This window comes from Panthera onca, chromosome F1 (genome assembly GCF_046562875.1).
Source record: "Panthera onca isolate mPanOnc1 chromosome F1, mPanOnc1 haplotype 2, whole genome shotgun sequence".
Taxonomy (NCBI): Eukaryota; Metazoa; Chordata; class Mammalia; order Carnivora; family Felidae; genus Panthera; species Panthera onca.
In genome coordinates, this window is record NC_138355.1 from 13,422,391 (window position 1) to 13,429,146 (window position 6,756).

Below are 6,756 nucleotides of genomic sequence, written 5' to 3' on the forward strand. Positions count from 1 at the left end.
AAATAGGAACCTAAGTGATGTTTAAAGCCGTTCACAGTTTCAAGGCTGACATCCTCCCAGCGTTATTCTAATCATCTCTTAATGGACCTTCTCTAATCTCCCCATCTTCCTCTCGTGCATCTGACCCCAAGTCAAAGGTATCTTTCTTCCGTCGGACTTCTAACGTTACCGTCATTCTCAAAAAGCCTTGATGCCCCCAAATCCCCTAAGTAAAATTAAAACATCAAAGCACAGGTTTCAAAGTTCTCCAAGAACCACCAGTCCCCTTCTTCCACGCCAGTTTCCACCTTACTTGCTAACCAGCCAAGCTAAGCTCATTGGCATGGAATTGCCTCAAGAGCCGGAGAAGTCGTCAAAGGACAAAAACGGTCACCTCCTTTGACCATGTCACTTCAGGAAATCACCTAGAAATCTGGAAAAGGTCAGATGCGTCAGTCAAGTCACATTTACATGGATGAAATGTTGGACACCACTTAGGGTCCTTACAGAAGGAGATCATGCTGCATTGTCTCGCTGGAGCCCTCTGAAGTCACGGCAGACAGCTTAAGGGATGAGAAAGCAAGCGTGGGAAATTCAACAACAACCTTGAGAGCGGACACCGGCAGAGGCAGGAGAGGCCTCCAGCCTTACCTCCCATGGCACCTGGCGAGGGGAAGGAATGAGCCCCAGGAGGGGGCTCCAGCTCAGGCAGGGCACAGTGAGCCCAGCGAAGGCACCGTCTCAAGGAGAGGGCAAAGCGGATCGCTCAGGACTCTGCTGAGAGCTCCTCCCGCCCCGCGGTCACCCCTGAACCCACCGCACCCCGAACCTGTCCTCAAACTACGAAGGAGTTCGAAGCTCTGAAACCTCGGCTCAGGAGGAGGAGGGTAACCTCAGACAAGGAGAGGGTGTCGTTAAAAGTCTGACCTGCCATCAGAGCAAATAGAGGGCTTGGCCGGGCTGCCCTCCTCCGCCACGTCCTCGGGCAGGGCTCTGGGATCACTACGGGGCCAGATTCGGTTATGAAAAAGGTTTTTTAGTTTTGCTCTCCGATTTGAGGGCTTTTCACTTGTGTCCCTCCGCCCCCGCCAAGGGCGTGAGCTCAGATCCTGACCTTCAGTCACTGAGAGACACCCCAAGAGCCCGCTGGCCTCAGGAGGAAGGGAGAGGCGAAGAGCAGAGAAGCTGGGGGAAGCGGGGAGCTTCCAAAAGGTGAAGGGGCAAGAACACTGACCCCTCGGGAGAGCTGACAGCTACGGAGCAACGGCTGCCACGGACCCCGACTCAAAGGAAGCTTGGGGTCCTGAACCTGGCCCTCCGCAGCCCTGGGAGGAGGCGGGCGCGGGGGCGGGGCGCCGGGGGCGGGGCGCCGGGGGCGGGGCGCCGGGGGCGGGGCGCCGGGGGCGGGGCGCCGGGGGCGGGGCGCCGGGGGCGGGGCGCCGGGGGCGGGCGAGTCGAGGCCCCGCCCTCCCGCAGCAGGGGGCGCCCGGGCCGGAAGTCCTCCAGGCCCCTGCAGCCGTCTGGGCGCCTCTAGCCTCCGCCCCACCTGCCGCCCCTTCCGAAGCCTTTCTAGCCCACCGCCCCGAGCGAGCTACCTGGCGTGTGGCGCCTTCGTTCCCTTTGCAAAGGGAGACCCGTAGTGCCTACGGGCGGGACGTGGCGAACATCCTGCGAGCTCCGTACCTGCAAGATCCCATAAGCAGCACTGGGAAAGTTAGCTCTTAACCCTCCTCCGGGGTTTCTTCCGCGCCCGCTCCGCCCGCCTGCTTTCAGCAGCGGGCTGCCGTCCGAGGGGGCGGACGGGAGGCTGAGCCAGGCGCGACGGTCCCCTCGCGCCCAGCGAGCGCTGACGGCGGCGAGACGCTGCGCGGCCGGCACCCCGCGGGGCCCCGCACCCTCCCAGCCGCGGCCTCCGCGCCCGCCGCCACGCCGTGTGCAGCGTAGACCCGGGCGCTGGGTGGTCTAGCTGAGGCGAGAGGGGTTCCGAGGCCCACCGCTGCGGGTGCACGGTCCAGGCGGTGGGAGAAAGGTCGCAGGTCGGGTCGGCGGGAAAGGCGACGAGAGGCGGGGCGAGGCTGAAGGGAGGCGCCGGGAACCGCTTTGCCGAGAGTGGCTCGTTGGTCTAGGGGTATGATTCTCGCTTCGGGTGCGAGAGGTCCCGGGTTCAAATCCCGGACGAGCCCAGGCTTTTCTTTCTTTCCCTCCGCACTTTACACTTTCATTCTTTTTTCCTTACTCACACTTACATGAAACAGAGAGCTCTGGTCCCTTGAGCTCGAATGTTGATTCCCCCAATTTTGCGAAGCAAGAAATAGAATGGGATCCATTCGTACCAAATGGCCACGGTGCGTCGGAGAGCAAGGGGGAGAACCGCTGTACCCTTACAGCACGCGCGCTGGGAAAGAGAGGCGCCTGGTGCAGAGTCCTGGTCCCCCCGACAGCCGCACGTGGGCAGGGCGCCGAGCACTGGCCGGTCGGCGAGAAGGGGCGCGCCGTCCACCTGCAGACGCCCAGCACCCGGCCCGCGGCTGGACGGGCGCGGGGTGGGGCGTGGTTAAACCACACCTGCGGGCAACCGAGAACGGAACTCTGCGTCCCTTGCCCACGCGCGCGACTCGGGCACTGGCCGGGGTAGGGACAGCGTTTCCAAAGTGTTAAAATGTTTTCAAACTTTTACGTTTTCACGTTGTCTTTTCATGGTATCGGGTGTAATGTTCAAAAAAAAAACAAAAACAAAAACCTCAATTTCGAGTTTTGCACCAACATATGTTTATTGCGTGTATTGCTCTAAGAGTCAGAAAGTTTTTAATTCATCAAGGAAGTTTTTTAAAAAGGAGGGCTCGTCCGGGATTTGAACCCGGGACCTCTCGCACCCTAAGCGAGAATCATACCCCTAGACCAACGAGCCGATGTAGTCTCCGGCTGCCTGCTACCCTAAAGGAAGGGAAAGATACTTATTCTGGCGCCCCCAAGTGGTTATTTACATATTGTGTCTCCAGCGTTCGTATGGTTTTGTGTTCTAGGGTTTTCTATTTTCCTTTTTAACTTTTTATCTTCGAGAATCCGACGCAGAAGAAAACAAACGGTCTCGTTACCAGCGTAATATTTACCTCTTATTTCGAAAACCATAAGTCTGTTTGTATTCATCGCTAAAAGATCGCAGTGTGTCTGTTGCAATGTCCCTGTGGCAGGAAAATCCTAGACACTTTCCCTTACCGTGTTCTGGACCTTGCGCTTTCTAATAATAGTAAAATTGTCGGTTTCAGGACTACCTTTTATCCTAGGGTTCAAAATGCCACCTTTCCAAGCCTTGTGAATTCCCATTGTGTTTTTACTCAAACTATTCTCTTCAGCTGGAAAATCTCTTTCGGATAAATCCCAAACTCTGACCTTCCCGGAGAGATCCTGTAACATATTAAAATCAACTGTATGTGGCATATAACTGGGGTGCAGTCTTGTCTCCTCTAATCATGATTTATTGGAGGACAAGATGCCAACACCAACACTGAAATCTGTATAACTGGCAACCAATTGTGTAATTCATTATAACTGGTGTCCGATCGTCCCAGTATCTTTTATGGCATGACTTGCTTACTATATTTTAAATTCTTAAATATTTAGTATTTAAACTTATGCCAACAGAGCTGGTGCTCAGTAATTGGCGAACTGGTTTCAAGTTCCTTAACAATACAAATCTTGGTAAACTGTCTCTCTAACAAATAACAAACCAGATCGGCAACAACAAGCGGAAGTGTGGCTACCCTAAATAGACCCCTTCATTTGTTTTATTTCATATCAGTGCGTTCATTCATCTGATTGCTCAACAAACAGTACAATACTATGTACCAGACACTGAATGGTCAACTTTCTTCCTATGGTTTTTGATTTTATTAAAGCCCCAGGACAGGACCCATGGGCAGGAAGAGCCGCCAAGAAGTTTCTATTTCTCATGAGAATGAGGAGCTAAAAATTATGACTTGTGAGATAAACTACTGTCGCCACTTCAGATTTCTGAAAACCTCAGTTTCTACAAGGTGTCTCTGTGCTCTCCTTTCCCGCTTGAATTTGCTATAGTTATTACTGTTTTCAGGGTTTTTTTTTTTTTTTTTCTTACTCCTACTGCACTCCAGGGATTGCAAAACAGTTTATCTATTACTCTTCAGGCTCCATCGGAGTATCTCACTTGCCTCTCACAACGATGCAGGAAGACCGACAGTAACAAAACTTCAGAATATCGATTGCCTAACCCACGGTGATAAATATCTGTGTCCTGGTGAAGGAACACCTGTGACCTGTGACCCTCTGCAAGGGACATTCTTCCCTTGTAGGTTTCTGTGAAGCAGAAGTGGGGTCCAGGGAGGCAGAGGATCTTAAGGAGCATTTTCTCCCCGTCACAGTGAATGAAGAAGCCTGGCGACATGTACTTCTACAGTCAACCTCTCTCTAAGGACCCCCATTATTCTTGTTACCCCAATTTGGTGCCCAGAAATATCATAGACACTAGAACTCTAATTTTCAGTATTTTCTAGCAAAAAATGCAACCCTTCTGAATTAAGCCGTCCTGGCAATAGAAATGTCAATGAAATTGATTCAGCTTCAGGCAAATCTTTTTCATGGTGGCCTGGGATTCATCTTTGACTCTGACATCTATTTGTGAATAATCCGATTCTCAGTGTTCCAGAAACCTCTTGCTATCGCGACCCACAGATCACAGTGTTCCAATGCCTCTAGCAACAGATCTTAAAAGACAAGGAGGGAAAGGACGCCAGTGAGAATACGGGAGGTGGGGAAGATTCTGCCACAATCACAAATAGCTGTGTGAAATTTTGGTGTCTGTCACCCTCTTCCTAATTTCTCCCATTAATTCCAGCCCTAGAAAATTCTGTCTGTATATATTTGCCAGCACTAGATGCTCCTGAGTGCCCCTTATCTTTTTTTTTTTAAGTGTATTTATTGAGAGGGGGAGAGAGAGAGAGAGAGAGAGAGCAGGGCAGGGACAGAGAGAGAGGGAGAGAGAGAATCCCAAGCAGGCTCCACACCAGCAGCACTGAGCCCGACGCAGGGCTCTAACTCATGAACGTGAGATCATGACTTGCACCAAAACCAAGAATCAGACACTTAACCGGCTGAGCCACCCAGGCGCCCCACAACTGCATTTTTTGTGCACTGCATGGAAAAGGAAGTCTGTGAGCTGATGGGCCTGTGTAGATAACTGTTATCAGAAGGCCTCTGTGCATGACTTTTTCTTATTATTGATTTTGTGGGGAAAGTTCTCCCCCAAGGAGCCCCTTCTTTTCAGAGGCAGTCATCCATTAAAAGGATCTTTCTGACTTGATTGGAAGTCCTCAGTGGATTCTGATCGTATTGCCTGGACTGCTTGAGCTGGTGAAGGGAAGTTTCTAGGAGGAGGAAAGCGGTATGGGAAGACAAGGAGGTTTGTTGAGTGAGGATCACGGGCGGCTAACCAATAATGATTGGAATCCAAAGGTTTTGGGTTTGTTTTCCCATTTACTTTCTACAGCAGGATCAGAAACCACAGTGTAAGGGCTGTGGCTCAAACAACCTCGCATGATTGTTTTTTTCTTTGTAACTTCACTAGATCAATTTAATGAGCATTCACCGATCTCTTCATCCGACAAATATAATGCAGACATAAATTGCATAGGGAGGGTTTGCGACTTGAATGGGTGGTAAGCATAGGCCTCTTTGAGAAGATAACATGGCAGCAAAGGCTAGAAGGTCAGGAAGGTGTGAGGCAGGTCCGTATCTGGAAGAACCAACTGGGTAGAGGGGGATAAGCCAGTGCCAACACCCTGAGACCTGAGTGTACCTGAAATGTTCCAGAAATAGCAATGGGGACAGTGTGGCTAAGAGGAGGGGAGCAAGAGTGAGAGTAATAGGAGACGAGTGTTGCTGTGTGCCAGGCTCTGTCTGAAGGCCCTGGGAAAACATGGAACCGTATGGCTAGTCCCTCGTGTCCCTAGAGGGGGACCATTTTATATGGGAGACAGACAGGTAAGTAGATAATAGCAAGCAAGTGCTGATATGATACTAGTTAACATGTATTGAGAACGTACCGCCCAATACATTACTCCCATGTGTGTTTGCAAGGACCCTGAGAGAGGAATCCTATACTAAAACCTAAAGACGATGCGTTAGAAATCAGGAGTACAGAGCTGTACCGGATGGCAGTGGTCAAGTGCACACAGGGCGGCGTAGGTATTACAGACCGCGGGAAACCTTTCTAGAGGAACTCACCCTCCACTTATAGTCTGAAAGACGAGAAGATAAACTTTGACCGTCAAGGGACAGAGGGAGGCCTGAAGCCTGAGGAAGCAGCGAGAACAGAGCCCTGCGGGCGTGAAGGGGCAGGGCTGGAGCCGAAGGCAGGTTCGGATTGCACGACTGGAGTGTGGGCTGCAGGGCACAGGGCAGGGGCTCACAAACGCACTCTGCAGGGATGTGCATGCCGGCCAAGGTGCTTGGGCTTCATGCTTAGGGCAATAAGGAGCCGATGAAAGGCTCTAGAAAGGATGTGAATGGGAAATTCATTCTGTCCGCTTTCAGGTGGAGGCCAGCCCCCTGCGAAACAACTCACAGTGGAGGTGTTCTCGTTTGTTCTCTCTGGCCTGGTTTTCCTACCTGTGGGGGGTGCACACAGGCTTTGGGGGACCGGAGAGAATGCCAAGGCATGCGGGGAGAAGCTGGCTGGGGCTTGAAGCTAGGGAAGAAGGGAGGGGGGCTGCTGTGCTCTGGTCCGGGGGTGGCCAAATCCGG

The 6,756-nt window shown here is 52.1% G+C and overlaps 2 non-coding genes across 2 annotated transcripts; one reads left to right on the top strand and one right to left on the bottom strand.

Moving 5' to 3' along the window:
* The first annotated feature begins 2,090 nt into the window (after positions 1–2,090).
* Positions 2,091–2,162, top strand: TRNAP-CGG (transfer RNA proline (anticodon CGG)). The gene has a single exon. It is a non-coding gene; the product is annotated as a tRNA-Pro (tRNA).
* Positions 2,163–2,815: 653 nt separating this feature from the next.
* Positions 2,816–2,887, bottom strand: TRNAP-AGG (transfer RNA proline (anticodon AGG)). Its single transcript has one exon. It is a non-coding gene; the product is annotated as a tRNA-Pro (tRNA).
* Between the last annotated feature and the right edge of the window lie 3,869 nt (positions 2,888–6,756).